The sequence below is a fragment of the Hordeum vulgare genome, chromosome 2H (genome assembly GCF_904849725.1).
Source record: "Hordeum vulgare subsp. vulgare chromosome 2H, MorexV3_pseudomolecules_assembly, whole genome shotgun sequence".
NCBI lineage: Eukaryota > Viridiplantae > Streptophyta > Magnoliopsida > Poales > Poaceae > Hordeum > Hordeum vulgare.
In genome coordinates this window covers 117369980-117389836 of record NC_058519.1, presented here as the reverse complement: position 1 = coordinate 117389836, position 19857 = coordinate 117369980, and positions in this window count along the sequence as shown.

Sequence of the window (19857 nt, the reverse complement as noted above, 5' to 3'; positions counted from 1 at the left end):
TATTCATCTCTGTTTTAAAAGCTCGAGCTGTGGCACCTGTGCAAATCAATGCTTCCCTCTGTGAAGGGCCTTTCTATTTTACTTTACTGTTGAGTCATCCTCTTCTTATAAAAGGCACCAATTAGAGAGCACCCCCGGCATTTGTATGCTTTGCTATTAATTGATATTGAGTATGAGTATGACTGGATCTCTTTTACCATGAATTACAATGTCTAGTCAATCCTTGCTCTTTGGAGGTGCTCTGCATTTATGTTTTACGGTCTCAAAAAGGGCTAGCGAGATAGCAGTTTATCATATTGTATTATGATTGTTTTGATAAAATTGTTGTCATCCGAGACTTATTATTATTGCTCGCTAGTTGATTATGCCATTGAGATAATTAAACATGAGACCTAAATATTATTGTGAATGTGGTTAGTTTATAATCTCAGCTGAAAATCTCAACATAAGTTAGACATATTTACAACAACAAGATCAAACAGAGTTTGTAAAAGTTTTTCTTTATCACTTTCAGTTTATCAACTGAATTTCTTGAGGAAAAGCAAAGGTTTAAGCTTGGGGGAGTTGATACGTCTCCAACATATCTACTTTTCCAAACTCTTTTGCCCTTATTTTGGACTCTAATTTGCATGATTTTAATGGAACTAACCCGGACTGACGCTGTTTTCAGTAGAATTGGCTTGGTGTTATTTTTGTGCAGAAATAAAAGTTCTCGGGTTGACCTGGAAATTTGTGGAGAATATTTATGGATTTAGTAAAAGTACCGGCGAAAGAATCTACCAGAGAGGGGCCACCCCAGGCTACAAGCCTGCAGGGCGCCCCCCTGGCTTGTGGGTCCCCTAGAGCTCCACCGACCTCGTTTTCACTCCTATATATTCCCATCCGCGGATAAAAAAAGTCGGAGAGAAGATTTCATTGCGTTTTATGATACGGAGCCGCCACCACCTCCTGTTCTTCCTCGGGAGGGCAGATCTGGAGTCTGATTTGGGCTCCGGAGAGGGAAAATCGACACCGTCGTCATCACCAACCATCCTTCATCACCAACTTCATGATGCTCTCCATCGTTCGTGAGTAATCCATCGTAGGCTTGCTATACGGTGATGGGTTGGATGAGATCTATCATGTAATCGAGTTAGTTTTATTAGGGTTTGATCCCTAGTATCCATTACGTTCCGAGATTGATGTTGCTATGACTTTGCTATGCTTAATGCTTGTCACTAGGGCCCGAGTGCCATGATTTAAGATCAAAACCTATTATGTTTTCATGAATATATATGTGTTTTTAATCCTATCTTGCAAGTTATAGACACCTATTACGAGTTATGATCTGCATCCCCCAGGGTGACAATAACTGGGATTCTTTTCGGTGATTACCGTAGTTTGAGGAGTTCATGTATTTACTAAGTGTTAATGTTTTGGTAGAGTGCTCTATTAAAAGGAGGACTTAATATCCCTTAGTTTCCATTAGGACCCCGCTGCCACGGGAGGCTAGGACAAAAGATGCCATGCAAGTTCTTTTCTATAAGCATGTATGACTATATATGGAATACATGCCTACATTACATTGATGAATTGGAGCTAGTTTTGTATCACCCTATGTTATGATTGTTGCATGATGAATGCCATCTGACATAATTATCCATCACTGATCCATTTCCTACGAGCTTTCCACATATTGGTCTTTGCTAAGTTACTTTTCCGTTGGTACTGTTATGATCACTACAAAACTGCTACTGTCACGTTTGCCACCGTTACCGTTAATTCCATACTAGTTTGCTACTAAATACTTTGCTGCAGATATTATGTCTTTTAGGTGTGGTTGAATTGACAACTCAGCTGCTAATACTCGGGAATATTCTTTGGCTCCCCTTGTGTTGAATCAATAAATTTGGGTTGAATACTCTACCCTCGAAAACTATTGCTATCCCCTATACTTGTGGGTTATCAGCTAACGACTTCCTCCACGACTTGAGTTCATTGGCAATGGCCTTCACGTGGTTCACTGTGGTGTGGGCATCCTTCGCTGGAGCATTATCACGGGCTTTCTCCTGATCAATCTCCCCAACAACCGACTGAAGCAACTTGAGACAAGCCAGTACATAATTGACGCGATCCCCCAGCCTGAGGAGAGACAGCGTAGCACTATCCTTCAGAAGCCCTCTCTTAGGATCAAGCTCTTTCTCTACTCGCGTCGTCTCTTCCTCAACATCGGCAGCAAAGTCTACACTCAACGGAAAACAGAAGATGAGAAATGTCACTTAGAAATTTCAGAGTGATCATGGGGAAGCATTCGGACGCTCGACATACCTTTGAGCTTCTCGCAGAGTTCCACACTGAACTCCTCGACGAACTTCTCTAGCTCAGCTTTCTTGGCAGTGACCTTCTGGAGGCTGGCTTCCCACTAGGCATAATGTTTCTTTAGCTCCGCTGCGGTCTTCTATGCACCGGCTTTCAGAAGCCGATTCTTTTCTTCCAATGTACCAACCGTCTTGAGCTTGGCCTCAACCGCCTGATTCTTCTGCTTGGCATCCCTCCAAGCGGATATGAGTTCTTCATCCCTCTTCTAGAGGGCATCCTTCATGGTAAACAGAGAAATGGAATTCGTCAGCTTCTCAGAAAGGTGACCTGACAAGACAACCTTTGTCGAATAAGAAAAGATAACCTAAGGGAGAATCAGTTGGATGGCGAGAACATACCCTCAGTTGTTCGCTTTTTCTGCTCCAGTCGCTTGTTGTTGGCTTTCTACGCATCGAGTCTCAGTCGGAGTTCTTGCAATTCTTTCTCCATGGCGTCATCAAGTCCTACGGGCCCACAAGAAGCCTGTCATCAACAAATACAAGTAAGGCATAACATAATATCGCAACTCTAAGATTACCACCAACTACCACAGTCGATGGTAGCCTCGGGGACTACACCCAGTGGGTGCACTCAGCGCGCCCCCACTGGAATGATAGAGGATAAGGGACCCACACCCGACCGGCCTCTATCAATCAAAACAAAGAAACTGAGACTATTGTTGACTACTCCAGTCGACAGTAGCCTCGGGGACTACACCGAGTGGGTGCGCTCAGCACGCCCCAACTGGAATGATAGAGAATAAGGGATCTGCACCTGACCAGCCTCTATCAATCAAAACAAAGAAACTGAGACTACTGCCAACTGCTCCAATCGACAGTAGCCTCGGGGACTACACCTAGTGGTTGCGTTGAGCGTGCCCCCACTGGAAAGATGGAAGAAAGAAAAGGGCTCCGCACCCTACTGGACTTTGTCGAACATACGGAGAAAATAAGACTACCGCCGACTGCCCCAGTCGACGGTAACGTCGGGGACTACACCTAGTGGGTGCGCTCAGCATGCTCCCACTGAAAGAAAACACCCAGCGGATGTGCCTCTAGGCATGCCCACTCGGGATTCCTACTAAGGAATAGATTCATAAGCAAATGTGTATGTAAAGGACTTACCCGAATGTTCTTCACCCCGGCTTCACTCGTGTCGTACGCCTGCTTCAATCGCCCAACTATCACGTCCAGCTGAGCCAAGGCTTCCTTGTGTTCCCCTCCTGGTCCTCCAGGGTATGGTGGAGCTGGAAGATGTTGTGATCATTGGGACAGACGACGAAGTGGTCAGCAGATACAGTCCGAGTGACGCCCCAGCCGAGGCGGCCTCTTGCACCACAGGAGTCTTGGCCTTGATGCTCACTCGGCTAGGGGTCGGAGCCTGCTTCAGCACTTCTCCAACTACAGAGGGGACGTCGGCGTCGAGTTCAATCACATCCCGCGGCTCTACACATGTTCACAAGATAGTCAAAAGGCCAGTCGTATATCCAAAGCCTGGATTTCGAATGAATCAGCAGAAAGGCTCAAGGGTTACCTTTAGATGAAACGACATCAACGTCTTCATATTTCCACATTGGATGAACTCTGGCCTGGAGAGGCTGGATCCTACACTGGAAGAAGACTTCCAGGAGATCCATCCTATTTACACCCTTCTAGATCAAAGCAACTACCGCTATCATCAAGTATCTGCATCGGTCTTCTCCTCCTTGGACACGGTCAAGGAAGGAGTCGACTGGATCCTATCAACAGTATAGTGCAGGAGGCCCGAATGACCGATGCCGACTGGGACGTCTCGGCAATAAAACCAAGAATCTGCCAGTTCTTCATTGAATGTGGGAAACCCATATGGGGGAAGCTACTCTTGCCCGTGAGATGAATGCCTAAGCCACCACAAAGCTGCGCCACATTGGTTCTCCCCCCGATGGGGACAACTTCTTCACGATCATCACTCGTCACGTGAACAAGCACTTGAACAACCCCCAATGCGGGTGACACCCGAAGAAATTCTCGCACAAGGGCACAAATGCGGCTAGATACAAGACAACGTTTGGGGAAGGTGGTGCAGTTGAGCCCCAAAGAAACCAAGAAACGCTTAGTAAAAGGGATGTAGAGGCAAAGAAAAACCTCTCTCTATGTGAGTGACTAGAATCACTCGCTCGTCGTTCCGAGGTGCGGGCTCTAGCTCACCATCCTCACGCAGTCGCCAGCCCCCCTGGGCGACCAAGCCTTCACTCTCCAACTCCAGTAGCTGCCCCTCCGAGACTCGGGGCAGCATACAGTCTCCCTGGATCCATCCTTGCGGGAGCGCTCCGACGCTCAAAGAGGATCCACGTGACCCCTTCTTGGCCCGCTCAACCTTTGTCGTCGCTCCTTTCACCATGTTGTGCGGCGAGCAAGTTGGGGCCGGGAATCATCGGGGGCAGCCGACAGTTCTTGGCTTTCGTGGTAAGAAGGGGGAGTGGAGATGGAAACGACCTGAATCTGAGGCGCGGTCTCCTCTCCCTTCCACCTCGCGCCTTAAATACCCTACGAGAAGATTCCCCATCGAGTGCATCGCCGGCCCAAAGAAGATCTGCAGTATCCCAAGGATGGCTCGCACTTTAGCATGACGTGTTGGAAATATGCCCTAGAGGCAATAATAGATTAGTAATTATTATATTTCTTTGTATGTGATAATCATTTGTTATCCATGCTATAATTGTATTGACTGGAAACTCAAATACGTGTGTGGATACATAGACAAAACATTGTCCCTAGTAAGCCTCTAGTTGACTAGCTCGTTGATCAAAGATGGTCAAGGTTTCTTGGCCATAGGCAAGTGTTGTTACTTGATAACGGGATCACATCATTAGGAGAGTCATGTGATGGACAAGACCCAAATTATAAACGTAGCCTATGATCGTGTTACTTTGTTGCTATTGTTTTCTGCGTGAAAAGTATTCATTCCTATGACCATGAGATCATGTCACTCACAGACACCGGAGGAATACCTTGTGTGTATCAAATGTCGCAACATAACTGGGTGACTGTAAAGGTGCTCTACAGGTATCTCCGAAGGTGTCCGTTGAGTTAGCATGGATCAAGACTGGGATTTGTCACTTCGTGTGACGGAGAGGTATCTCGGGCCCCACTCGGTAATACAACATCACACACAATCCTTGCAAGCAATGTGACTAAGTGTAAGTCACGGGATCTTGTATTATAGAACGAGTAAAGAGACTTGCCGGTAACGAGATTAAAATAGGTATAGGGATACCGACGATCAAATCTCGGGCAAGTAACATACCGAAGGACAAAGGGAATGTTATACGAGATTATATGAATCCTTGGCACAGAGGTTCAATCGATAAGATCTTTGTAGAATATGTAGGATCCAATATGGACATCCAGGTCCCGCTATTGGATATTGACCGAGGAGTGTCCCGGGTCATGTCTACATAGTTCTCGAACCCGCAGGGTCTGCACACTTAAGGTTCGGTGACATTTTAGTATAGTTGAGCTATATGTGTTGGTGACCGAAGGTTGTTCGGAGTCCCGAATGAGATCACGGACGTCACGAAGGTTTCCGGAATGGTCATGGTCCGGAAATGAAGATTGATATATAGGAAGTTGGTGTTTGGATTCCAGAAAGTTTTCGGGCATTGCCGGTAGTGTACCGGGAGTGACGAATGAGTTCTGGGGGCCCACTGGGTGGGCCCACCACGCCCTAAGGGGTGCATGTGGGTTTATTGGGTGTACAATAAGGTATAATGGGCTGACAAAGTCATCCAAGGAAAGCCCGTGAGGAAAAAGTGGAAAATCAAAAAGAGGTGGGAAAATAAGTAAGGGGTCCTAATCCAAGTTTGATTGGAGAAGGACTCTCTCCCTCCCACTTCGGCCGACCCAAGGAGGTTTTCCTTGGTGCGCCAAGGCTGCCCAAGGCTGCCTCTCCCCTCCTCCTATATGTACTAGAGGTTTAGGGCTTTTTGAGACACAACTTTGCCACGTGCAACTCAAACCTACACTTCGTAGTTCTTCCTCTAGATTAGATTTCCGCGGAGCTCGGGCACAGCCTTGCAGGAATAGATCATCACCAACACCGGCGCGCCGTCACGCTGCCGGAGAACTCATCTACTTCTCGTCTCTCTTGCTGGATCAAGAAGGCCGAGATCGTCATCGAGCTGTACGTGTGCTGAACGCGGAGGTGCCGTCCGTTCGGCGCTAGATCGAAACGGATCGTGGGACGGATCGTGGGACGGTTCGAGGGACGTGAAGACGTTCCACTACATCGACCACATTTCTTAACGCTTCCCGCTCTGCGACCTACAAGGGTACGTAGATCTAATCTCCACTCGTAGATGGACATCACCATGATAGGTCTTCGTGTGCATAGGAATTTTTTTGTTTCCCATGCCGCGTTCCCCATCATGACGGCGGCATCACAAGTGCGGAAATCGGGGCATCGCCCCACTAACTCCACTACCTGCGTCTTCGTCGAAATTGCCGCCCCCGTGTGCACTCCTTCAATTCAAAAGCTACGAAAAAACCATCCCACCTCATATCCCGAATGGATTCTGTACCCACGGCGTGTGACGAGGTGAGCCGAATGTTCTTTTCGCTCGTCCCCCTGTGGGACGCCGATCATTCGGGTAACCAATGAAGACGACCTGATCGTCCTTACGTCAATTCAAGTGGGGATCCGTCCCAACTCACCGATTGGGCACACAGAACTCAGAGCTTTTGTTCGCCCAACTCGTGGAATATATCTTCTCGAAAGATAGCCGATCACTACCTAATGTAGGGACACCTGTATGGACAAGCAGTCGGGATTTGTCAGTGTTGAATCTATGGAGGTTTGCCGAGAGTCCGAATGACTTATCCCCGAGCTGCAACCCAAGCATCTCCAAAACGCCAGAGACGTCTAAGGAAGTCATTCACTCGGTCTGCAAAACCTCAACCGATTCGGGGGCTACTGATGGGTTGTACATTAGGGGTAGGCCTATGGACCTGCTTCACTAGGCCCACCTAGGACCCCTTATGGACATCAGTGTCCTTCAAGTCTCACGTGTAATCTCGTCCTCATTCGGTACAACATACCGTCACTCGGCCTGTCTGAAGTCACTCGGACCATCTTGTGTCAGTCGGGTACACCCTCGCACTTGGACTACAGCAAGGTGAAGGCACCGAAGAGGCTGAAACGGCTAAGGACTTAATCGATCACATGAAGTGAAGTGAAGACCCACGTTACCAGTAACGCCAAGAGTTATAGCTATCGTTTCTAGAGCTTCCCTATTTATTAGCATCAACTCACCTTATTATGAAGTTCGATCGGTTGTGCCATGTAATATACAAGCCACTCCCAGGCTCCAGCTCAAGGGTTCAACACCTTGTAATCTTTCATACCCCATAAGAAAACATCAGCCTCAGGGCTCGAGACGTAGGGCTCTTACCACTTCCGACTGGGCCTGAACTCGTACATCCGAGTGTATCCGCTGCACCTAGTTAGACTTGGCCCCTCTGTTCGTACCCCTAGGTAATATTGTCAGGGTCATTTCCACGACACACCATATGGCCGGATTGCCTAGTTCTTGGAAATTAGTTCCTGTTACCACAGAATACACAGTACATAACACTTCTCACTTATTGACAGGGGAGGTAGAAGCCAATGGCCAGTTAATGACACAAAATTCAAACACACAAGGAAATGTCTTTCTACACGAATATAAAAATTACATATCATCACGCGTTAGGCGAGTGGTTAAGATCATCTATTATAGCATCTATGGCGTAATCTTCTTGTGAAAGACGGGCGACGGGCATCACTTGGTCGTAAACCAGATGAAGCGGAATCTCTTTGCCAACCGGCCCTGTCGGACCAACCCGGGCCATGTGCTCTGGGTTCAGTTGGGTGAAGTGGGTCGTCACCATAGTCCATGCCTCCCAAGCTCCTTCGCGGCAGGCCGAAGTCTTCCACAGCTCGAAGCAACTTTGGGATCCTTTGAAACGCTCGGCAAGCTCGACCATCCCTTGCGAAGGACTTTCATAGGGCCATAGCGATTTGACAATACTCCTCATAGCTTTTCGAGCTCTCTCATGTACAATAGATAACTCCTTTAACAAGTTCCCCCCGAAACAGCTCGCCTCTTCATTGAGATGACCAGTCAAGAGACCTGGTCAAAAGAAAGTGCGCATCTTCACAAAGAACGCAATAAAAAGTGAATTATCACATTCCAGGATTGGGATTTTACTTACAGAATAGACCACCCTTTAATTTACAATTCTCTTCATGGTTTTGCACCAATTGAGATTTCAAATTCACGATCTCTTTGGCTTCCTGCTTATTCTCCTCCTTGAGTTGGCTATTTCCTTCACGACATTGCTTCAACACGCGATGACCAACTTCAAGTTGGGACTCGTCATACCTCTGAGAATCTTGAGATGTGTCCAAGTATTTTTGTAATTGGCCTATAGCTTCGCGTGGTACGACAAAGTTTTCTGTTGTAAAGGTAATCCCATGGAAACAAAGCACATTGCAAAATAATTTTACTCACTATGTGCCTCTTCGGTAAACTTCTTCACCCCGTCTAGTTCGACCTTGCTAGCCTGCAATTTGGCCTGTCTTAGCTCGAAATCTTTGGCCAATTTCTCATTCTGTTTCTTTAGATCCTGCATGGTGGTAAACTATTAATTCGACCCTTAATTTGGCCGTACCAAGAAAATTAAGGCTCGGGGCTACTGGGTCCGAACTTATGTCCGGTTACAAAAGACTGATGACTTACCTGCAGGTGGGAAGACATCAGCTTGGCTGCTCCTTTGAGTCCGGCTCTTGCAGCCCCAAGGCACGCATCCGCGGAATTAAAGGCATTAATCTCTTGTCCCAAAAAGACAGGGTGGCGCAAGGAATCCTTTCGCCGCCGGTGATTCATCAAGCTTTCGACTTTGGAATGAGGTGTAGAAAACTGTGCGGGGTCGTCGGGAAGTGAATCCATATTCAAAACTCCTGCGTTAGCCGAGGACCACAAATTCTGATGATTGTTGGACACTTCGGCAGCGTCTTCGAGTAAAGTCGGTTGCGTACGTCTCCTGGATAATTCATCTAAGGGTCAAAAGTAGTCAAGGCAATCTTATTATGAAAAGGGAATGATTGATATACATACCTCTTGGTTGAAGGGACAGTCGATATGTTTTCTACCGTTGCCCCTTGTTCGGGAATTCTGTGCTCGGTCGATGCAGCCCCAGCCAATATAGCTCGGCGCAGAGTTTGGCGTGGACAGTTGGTTTGGAGCCAAGAACAATTGGGATGACGGGAGGTATAACTCCTCTCTAAGTACTGGTTTTCCTCTTGTTTGCTATGGAGGATGGAAGACGACCAGGATTGTCAGCCTGGAGGGCCGCTTGACTTTCTCGATGCTTTCCTGGTAAAATACTCCATCCTCAAAGTCGATTGAAAGCTCCGGATCCTCATGGAATCTGGGGTCATCATCGCGGGAGTAATTCTCGGGTTGAGGGACGGGACATCCGATCGTCTCAATCCAACGCCTCCAAGTCTGTTAAGAGAGGCAAGGGGTTATTGATCAGTAAAATCAAGCATAAGCGTCCGGACTATGGGATTATGATCACACTTACCCATTCAACGGGATTATATGCCGAGTAGCCATCGCTGACAGTAAGGTGGGCGAAATTCACTTTTTCCCCTTAAAGAGGTCGGCCAAAATAACCACTAAAGCCTCTTGATTATCCGGTCCCTGTCGCGTGGAACGGGTAGTGTCGCTTGTCCCGTTGTAGCGCCACAAGGTGTGTGTGCACTGTTGGAGTGCCTGGACACACAGGGTAATTGATGCGGCCATCACCTCGACGATGGTCAGTCCACTACTAGCAGGTAACCTCACCTTGGCGGCTAGGCACTGTACTTCACGACTCTCTTCCTGAGAGGGACTGATCGGCCGCCATCTGAACTGCTTCTTCAAGGAGGCCTCGGAGTATTCAGGAAGACCTCTCCGAACTAGGTCGAATAAGGGAATGTCATTGATATAAAACCATTCCGAAGACCACTCATTGGTTTCCTTTTTTGGAGTCCCGACCGGGTATCTGGTTCCAGCTATACACCACACTTCGGCTGCGCCCACTTCCCGAATTGACGTTCCCCTAGTTCGGGGAACGTGGCAGAAGTACTTTCTCCATAGGTCGAAGTGGGTCTTGCAGCCCAAGAACATCTCGCACAAGGCTACGAAGCCTAAGATGTGAAGGATTTAGCCAGGGGTAAGGTTGTGAAGCTAGAGCCCGTAGAACTCTAGTAAGACCCTTAGGAAGGGGTGGACCAGAAAGCCCAGACCCCGTGGCAGGAAAGAAATAAAGCAAATCCTTTTTCCCTTTTGCGGGGTAGGGAAATTCTCTGCGAAGGCCTCTTCATTGGTGGAGGTTAGTCCAGGACGGGTAGGTGCAAGATCCGACATGGGAAGACATCCTTGTACTTCGAGATTGCGCAACTGGAGCACGAAAACAGAACAGCTTGCCCAATCTCCCTGGAGGGGGCCAAAGGGTCGCGAGGAGTAACCCGCCATAGCTCTCGGCGCTAGAGATCTAGGGTTTCTTCTTGGTGGTGCCTGAGGGGTGATGGTCACCCAAGGACAAATTTGATCTGTTTATAAAGGATATTTTTCCCTCGTGGTTGGAAGAAACGGTTTCGTGTGGGACTGCTAGATTGCTTGTCTTCATTAATGCACACATGAATCGAGTGCTGCTATCGATTCTTGAGCGGAAAGTTTGGAGGTCATGGGCCCCAGGATGCTTTGATAATCGAGAACCGGTCAATGACTGGATCCTCGTTCCAGAAGTTAGAGAGGATGGAGGAGCTCGCCTCGCTACCGAAGACCATGTACATCAGCGTTGGATGCAAGTTCGGGGGCTACTGAGGGAGTCCTGGACTAAGGGGTCCTCGGATGGTCGGCCCATATCTGATAGGGCGACCATGTGGATCGTATTATTGAAGATCGTACTGCATGATGACTTCGTGTTCAAGAAGGAAAGCTCGGAAGACTCGCGCATCGTCCAAGGTTTAGTAGTTCAGATCGGCGCCCCTACTCCCGACTCAAGGTCGGTTGTATGTAACCTTAGGGACCCCTGCTGTCTATATAAACCAGAGGGTTTCATCTGCATAGGCAAGTTAACTCATCTAGGGCTAAGCTCATACGATCTCGAGGTAGATCAACTATGTAATCCTCATATACCATCAATATAATCAAGGAGGACGTAGGGTTTTACCTCCTCAAGAGGGCCCGAACCTAGGTAACTACTGCCTCCTCCGTCTCCTGCAACCCATCCATCCAAGGTCCACAGTTCGAGGCCCCCTACTCATGACCCGCCAGTTTTGACACCGACACCGAACATGTCTGCATAGTTCTCGAACTCGTAGGGTCTGTACACTTAACGTTCGGTGAAGATATAGATATAGTTGAGTTATTGTGTTGGTGTAGGAAGGTTGTCCGGAGTCCCAGATGATATCCCGGACGCCACGAGGAGCTCCGGAATGGTCCGGAGGTAAAGATTAATATATGAGAAGTCATATTTTGGCTACCGAAAAAGTTTCATGTATTGTACTCGAAAGCTTCTAGAAGGTTCCGGAAACTCCCGGAGGAGTGTGGAACTCCACCAAGGGTTCCACGACATCCCAAGGGTTTGCATGGGCTGAGGGGAGACGCCTTGGCCTTATAGGGCTAGGCGCACAACTCCCTCAAGACCCATGGAGTTGGGAAAGATGGAAAGTCCACCTTTGTATGGAAGGGAAGAAGGAGGACTAGGATTCCACCTCTTCCACCTTGGTTGCACCCTAGGGCTTGGAGGGGCTATTCCCCACGCCCCTCCACCTATATATAGAGGGGAGGGGCACCCCAAGAGGACACACCAAACCCTTGACGCCCCTCTCTCTCCCTAGATCGTTTTCTCCTCCGTTTGCGGTTTCGGTAGCGTTCGGCGTAGCCGTGCCGGAATAGCACCAACACTGCCACCTCCACGCCGTCGGGCTGTCGGAGAAGTCAGCTACTACTTCGCTCACGCTCGCTGGATCGAGGTGGTGAAGGTGTCATCGAGCTGTACGTGTGTTGAACGCGGAGGTGTCGTCCGTTCGACACTTGATTAGGACATTCGTGATTGGATCGCGGGACGGATCGTGATTGGATCACGAAGATGTTTGACTACATCAACCGCATTTCTTAACGCTTCCGCTTAGCATGCAAGGGTATGTAGATGCACTCCTCCTCTCGTAGATGTTGATCTTCATAGATTGATCTTGGTGAACGTAGGAAATATTTTGTTTCCCATGCGACGTTCCCCAAAAATCAACACTACTAGCAACCCACATGTATCAATCTGAGGTGTTGAGACAAAGATTGAATACAAAAATTAAACTAGGGTTTGAGATGAGATGTCGCTCATGAAAATGTTGATGAAGATTAATCCTCCCACGATGAGAGTATCGTTGGTGATGTCGATTGCTTCGATTTCCCTTCTCGTAGGGAAGTATCCCCGGTGGAATATCTTCACTAGAGAGCAAAAGTGCTCTTGCTCAGGTTCTACCTTGAGACGACGGTGCTTCGTCCCAATAGTGTTCTTCTAATTTTCTTTTTCTAGGGAAAATAGCATCATATATGAGAAGATGGGCCGAGAGGCCTGCTGGCCGAACCACGAGCTCACCAGGCGCGTCCTAGGGGGTGGGCGTCCCCTCAGCTCGTGACTCTCTCGTGGCCTCCTCCTGGTATTTCTTCTGTCAGTATTTTTTATATATTTTAAAATAATTCTTCATAAATTTTCAAATCATTTGGAGCTGTGGAGAATACCCAACTCCGTTCTAGCCTTTTTAGGTTTAAAATTTCAGCTACCGGCAATTTTCTTTTTGTATGGAACTTACAAAATAAAAGAGAAATGGCAGAAAAAGAACTATATACAGCCAGCCCAATACAACAAACACTTTCGGTGGAAACAGATTTCCGAGTTGACGAGAATAATGTTTTGGCTCCTGGAAGCGCGCACTCATGCGTGAATAGTAAACAAGAAAATATAATAAATATTGTTAAAAAAAGTCTAGTTTTTTATAGATGTTCGTGTGAGTGTCGCAAGTATGCTTGAACATTTTCGTGACGAATGGAGCAATGGTGTTTGTGGGTGAAAAAACAAATTTAGGATAATATTTTGGAGTAACATTTGGTGTTTTTATTTTTGCAGGAAGAGAGTATGTAGCATTTGGATGTGACAAAGAATACATTAAATTTTGTTGGAATTTTTTTGTCATTTCAAAAAATATTTTCACATGCAGGAGCATGCACTTCCGTGAGCACCAACGGATTTCCGAGTTGATAGCGTTTGTAATTCTTTCCCAGTGAATTAGAGCATATTCAGTTATCCACCAGCTCCGTGGAATTACATGATCTACGGAGCACCTATTTTCCAGTTCCACTATTTTAGAGCGGAGGGACTCCAAACACTCCCTTAGTCAACTGGTTAATTTGCAACTTCCTCAGCCCATATACGTATTTGCCAACAAAAATTTGCTAGACATACAGGCTTTTACAGGGGTTCTACAGGTTCCTTCCAAACCTTTAAAACATGCCCCCCTGATTTCAACGGGGGTTGGCCCACGCCTCTGTTATTGATCAATTAAAACCTGCCATGACACCCTGTAATCCCCTCATCCCGTAACCCTCCTATATGTGTAGCAAATCTCATTTGCCAATTGCTGAAAGATGAAGCAAAACCATCTCCTGGGTACGTCGTACGTGTTAAGCTATTGAATCTTCGAGCCACACAAAACATGTACAATCCATTTTTTTTTTGCTACATGGCATTTTTACTCAGAGAAAGAGGCATATACTTTTGTCCATATATAAAAAGAGTTTGATTCAGTTTAGGTTAGACGATAGTTCTTTTTAACTATAATTATTTTAGTACAGACTAGCAAAAAGCCCGTTCGTTGCAACGGAAGAGAAAATAACACACGCTCTAAACGCAATATATTTTCACATGGCATCACATTTGTGTTGCCGACGATGAGCTTAGGGCTCACACAACGAAAACGCATTTGAATATACAATAACTCGAAATAAGATGAGAAATATGTTATTTCTCCCTACGAGGTTTTCCAAAGGTGTGCATGTGTGGTTAACGATGTTTTCTTTCCTCTCCATTAGGTTTAATTTAATTGATGTTTATTGCAATTCGTATCGTCGCTGAAAAGAGAGAAAAAAAGGATTATGCACTACAAATTAAGTTTGCACCAAAAATAATATTTAAGAAGTATTCAACAGCTAAAAATAACATCCTATTTAGATTCTACATATTTTTTTAATCAAATTTCATATATAACATGTTAAAATCGGAGTTACGGTTTAAAAGATATGAATAATTTTATTTTAGATAAAATGTGGATTGATTAACTGAAAAGACAGGGTTACAAAAAAACGTTTCGGCTGACTTAAATCGGAAATGCGGGTTGATTATCTGAAACATTAGGGGGTTTTCTAAAAAATGTAAAAAACGATTCGTTTTCTTACTTAAATCCGGACTGCGGGTTGATTACCTGAAACATCCGGGGGTTGTCTGAAAAATGCAAAAAACCGATTCGTTTTCTGACTTAAATCCGGACTACGGGTTGATTTCAGGAAACGTCAGGAGCTTTTTTGTAAAAATGGCGCGACGGACGATAGAAGCACTCGTCGTTTTATTATTAGGGATAGAAGTGTATTATTTAAGAAAAAAAATAGCATATACAGAAGTTAGGGAGGCCACTTGTTGTGCCTGAAATACAATCTTGGCATTTCGAACCATAATAGACAGCTATAATATGACACGACTTCATTACATAATCTTCTTCATACAACAACTTATTTGTTGGACAAGCACGGAAGCTACTGAAGTAAACCGATGAACGAAGGGATATCGAGACGTCGAGGATTTTGGACTGCTCCATCAAGCATCTCTGTCACTTGAAGCATGGTTGGCTGCATCGTCGGGTCCTGGTGAGTTGCATGCTCTTCGTCGGCGATATGTAGCTCCACATCCCTCTTGCAGTTGCAGTACACTAGCTCCAGCAGAATCACTCCGATCGAAGCTGTGGCCGAAGGGATATCCGGAGACGTCGTGGGTGTTCATCCCATCTCGTTGGACAAGCAGGACGTGGGATTTTGCGCTGCTCCATCAAGCTAGCATCTCGGTCACTTCAAGCATGCATGGTTGGCTGCGTCGTCGGGTCCTGGTGGTTTGCCTGCTAGCTCTTCACCGGCGAAATGTATGTAGCTCCACACCCCTCTTGCAGTACGTACACTAGCTCAAGCAGAATCACCGTGGCTCAAAGTCGACTTGCTGGCCTCTTTTGCAGTTCCTGCAATGCATGGCTTCGTCGGTGCCTCCTCCATGCCTTTCCGGAATCACTTCGGTCCATCTCCACCCGTCTGTCTGTCGTCCAGATCGATCACGCCGGTCGGAGTCGCTTGTACACAAAGCCACCGCGGTCGCCTTCCACCTTGGCCCAAACGGCGAGTGGCAGCGGGCGCTCCGCCGTCCTCCAGACGCCAGGGCACCGGTAAGCCTCGTGGCAGAGGGCGTCCGCCACCTGATTTCCCTCACGATAAACATGCTGCACCTCACAGATCCGGAAGCAGCCGAGCAGCTGCACGATCTCACCCTCCATCGCCGCTGGGATGCGCGTGTGCCGGGACTCCCCGCGCAGCAGCGTGACTAGTGTCAGGTCGTCCCCCTCCACCACCAGCGAAGTGCACCCCATGGCGAGCGCAAGCTCAAGCCCGCGCATCAGGGCCCTAGCTTCCACCACGCCCACGCCCGCGTGCTCCGTCCTCTCCGCGTATGCCAGTATGGCCTGCCCGCTGCTGTTCCGGATCACTCCTCCTATGGTGGCACGCCCAGATCCATCACGCTTCACCGATCCGTCAAAATTCAGCTTGCACCAACCCATCGGAGGGCGGCTCCAACTCACCAGCGCAACGACGCGATGGGACGGCTGGAACGTCCTGCTGGCGGCCGGATGCGCCCGGCCGGGCATGTGCAGATACGGCGAGCTCGTCACATGATGATGGCCGAGCTGATGGGGCGCCGGCGTTGCCACGGCAAGGGTAGCCATAGCTGGCCGGCCGGCGACCAGGAAGGAAAGGTCTAGAGAGGTGATTAGGAGGGAGAGAGAGAGGTTAGAGACGTGATTAAAAGATGTAGATCGAGATTCCATGCGCATAATCGCTGCATATATGGATAGATGATTCCGAAACGAGGTGGGGAAACGACTTAATAATTACCACGTAAAACTACACGTAGCGAATTCGGTCGGGCATGCATGCATGCGTATACCACCGGCCAGCTATCGAAAATGATAGACCTACTAAAGCCTACGTAAACTTACTAAACATTTCAATTAATTTAAACATATCCCCTGATTTTTAAGGGTGGATGGGCCTCATCCTTCTCTTAATCCAATCAAATATTGCCAAATCAGACTATCACATGAACTTACGTAAACATTTACGTAGATGTAGCATTGCTCGCCAGCTATCTACTACTCCTATGCAAGCCTTGTGTAAAACATCACGTGCGTGCTTATCCGGGCCTCAAACGCCCGCGGATCCATAGATAGTCATCGGTCAATCCCTAAATCTACTTTTTCATATCTCAGTCTTATACTCCTTCCGTTCCAAAATTCTTATCTTAGATTTATCTAGATACGGATGTATCTAGTCACGTTTTAGTATTTAGATACATTCATTTCTAATAAAACTTAAGACAAGAATTTTAAGACGGAGGGAGTATTTAATCCCTTAGATCTACACAAAGGATGCCCAAAAGAAAAATTCTACGTACTACTTCCTCCGTCCGGAAATACTTATCCTAGAAATGGATATAATGGATGTATCTATAACTAAAATAAGTCTAGATACATTCATTCTTAGGACATGTATTTTCGGACGGGGGGAGTACGTACTAATCTAGTTTACATTGTCGAAGATGACCTCGAGCTCATACTGGTCGGAGCAGCTCGTCGGCTTGGCAGGTTGCCCCTGCTTGTGGCCCATGTGGTTCTCGCCGGTCACCGGTCCTCGTCGCCGTCGGTCGCCGCCGGTCCTCTTCGCCCCTTCCTCCCCCGCCATGGACGAGCTCTCCGCAGGCCTTGAAACTCGTCATGGAGCAGTTGAGAGAGTGGATGCAGCTCGCCGTGTCGACAGTTGTAGCAAAATGAAACACCGGTTATAGCAAAAATCGCGATGTCATATATGATGTAGTAAATTTAAACAACGATTGTAAAAATTTAGACCTGGTTGTAGCCAATTTGACAACCGATTGTAACCTGGTCACCCATGGCCATGACTTTCGATCTAGCGGGAAGGAGACAAGAAAATATGCGAATCTCCGTAAAGGGAGCGCGAGTTGTTGGAAGGAGGAAGAAGGTAAGGCAGGGACCGCACGATTAAGTGGAATCTGACGTCGCTGAAGGGTCCGATCAAAACGTTTTGGCCGACGCTTTGACTGGAAACGTTTACCAACTTATTTAGAGCATCCCTTAAAAAACTTATTATGAGCATTTACAGCCACGGTTTGCAGACGCGTTCGGGCGTGTCCGTGGATACTGACCGGTCAGTCTCAAAATCTGCTCGTCCACATCCGAGTATCTCATCATTGATATCCTAGATCCATACAAAACATGCAAGAAAAAATACTATATATGTATGTACTATGTAATATCCTAGTTTTCATCGGTGGAGATGTGTTCAAACTCATCGTGGTCGGGTAGCATATGAGCCGCCTAGGCAGCTACCAGCGCCACCTCTGTATATATGGAGATGTTTCCGCAACAAGGTCAAGAAAGGACTTAGCTCCACTCTAACCCCGTTGTAGCCTTTAAAAGCTCTCCCGCTAGAGCTATGAATTTGTAATGCTAAATTGAGAATGACGCTAATAGTCCGTTGTTTCCCACAATAGCGCTAAATTCAGGGTCATTTGGCCCGCTAAGCCGTTATATAAGACTATATTTCTGCATTTTCTTCTGTTCTTGTTTATGATATATATGATGCAATGACGTGGAGCTTGCTTATTAAATTAAGACGTCTCATTGGTACTCGCATGTTGATGTGCGGCCATGTGTATATGTCAAGTATATGCAATAAATTATATGTGATACCTGATTATATATTTATTGTTTTAATTTTTCATGATATTAGAAAAACGTTAAATGGAGCTTAGCTCCATTATAGCCTTTCATAGGTTCTGGTCGAGCCGTCGTTGAATGGCATAGTCCGCTAATTAAAATATTGATTATGAACATATATTTTGTATATAGGTATCAACGGCGCATTAAAATATTGGTCATGGTGACATGCATTTTGTATATATATATCAACGTCGCATGAACCTATATTATATATAGGTATATTGTGTAGTTAGGGCATCTCCAACACTAACCTGACCGTAAACCGTGCGCCATATCCGTTCACAGGCAAGGGACCAGTCTACGGACACTGATGTAGGACCCGGCAATCAAACCCGAGAAATTTCATCGAACATGACAAACATTATTCAAGTTCGGTGATAATTTACATTAATGACCGATATTTCGGCTGTTTTTTATGAAGAATTAGCAAAATGGCCCGTGCTTGCCACGGAAGAAAAAAACATAATCTCCAATGATGGTGATCACATTATGTTCATATATCATCGCTTGATTTAGAAATTTTGTGCACAAACGCAAGAAAACGTTTCTTCTTTTAAATTTATTCACAAGTTGAAGCAATCTTTACATTTTCAAAAAATATATATCATGGTTGTCAAAAATCTTGGTAACACAAAGATTTATTCTGAATTTCAAGAATTTCTTTTAGAAAGCATACAATAATAATCCGATCCATCCAACAGTTAATTCTTCAAAATTCATACAGGTATATTGTCACAAAGACTTAGAAGCATTAATGTTTAACTACATACATTAGATCTTTCGTGAACAATTTTACAAGTATGGGAACGATTTTAAAATCGAGAACATTTTTTACAATTTACAACATTTACTAAAAATCATGAATATTTTTTATATTTCGAACGGGTTTAAATATTTTCTTTTGAATTGGCCACCAATTCAAGAAAAGACGAACATAACTTTTGATGTTGGAGGATTTTATTTTAAATTCACAAACATTTTTTGAAATGCATGAAGTTTTTCTGAATAAACAAACATTTTTATAAATCAGTAATATATTTATTAAATTCATGGACATTGTTTTGGAATTTGCAAAAAATATAAAAATCCGGCGCTTTTTTCGAATCCCGCCAGAACGTCGGCCTGCACATGTACAAGCAAAAAAGCAAGCGCCCCCTCATCAGAATCAAACCCTAATTACCAACCACCTTCCATAGAGAGTAGACTAGACAAGCGGACGAGGGGGATGGCGGCGCTTTGATTCATGCAGCTACTATGGTCACTGCTGGCGTTTTCAGGATAGCAAGGTGCTTATTTTTAATTCAAAATAAAAATGCGTCAGCATTTCAATCCAAATTCCTATTT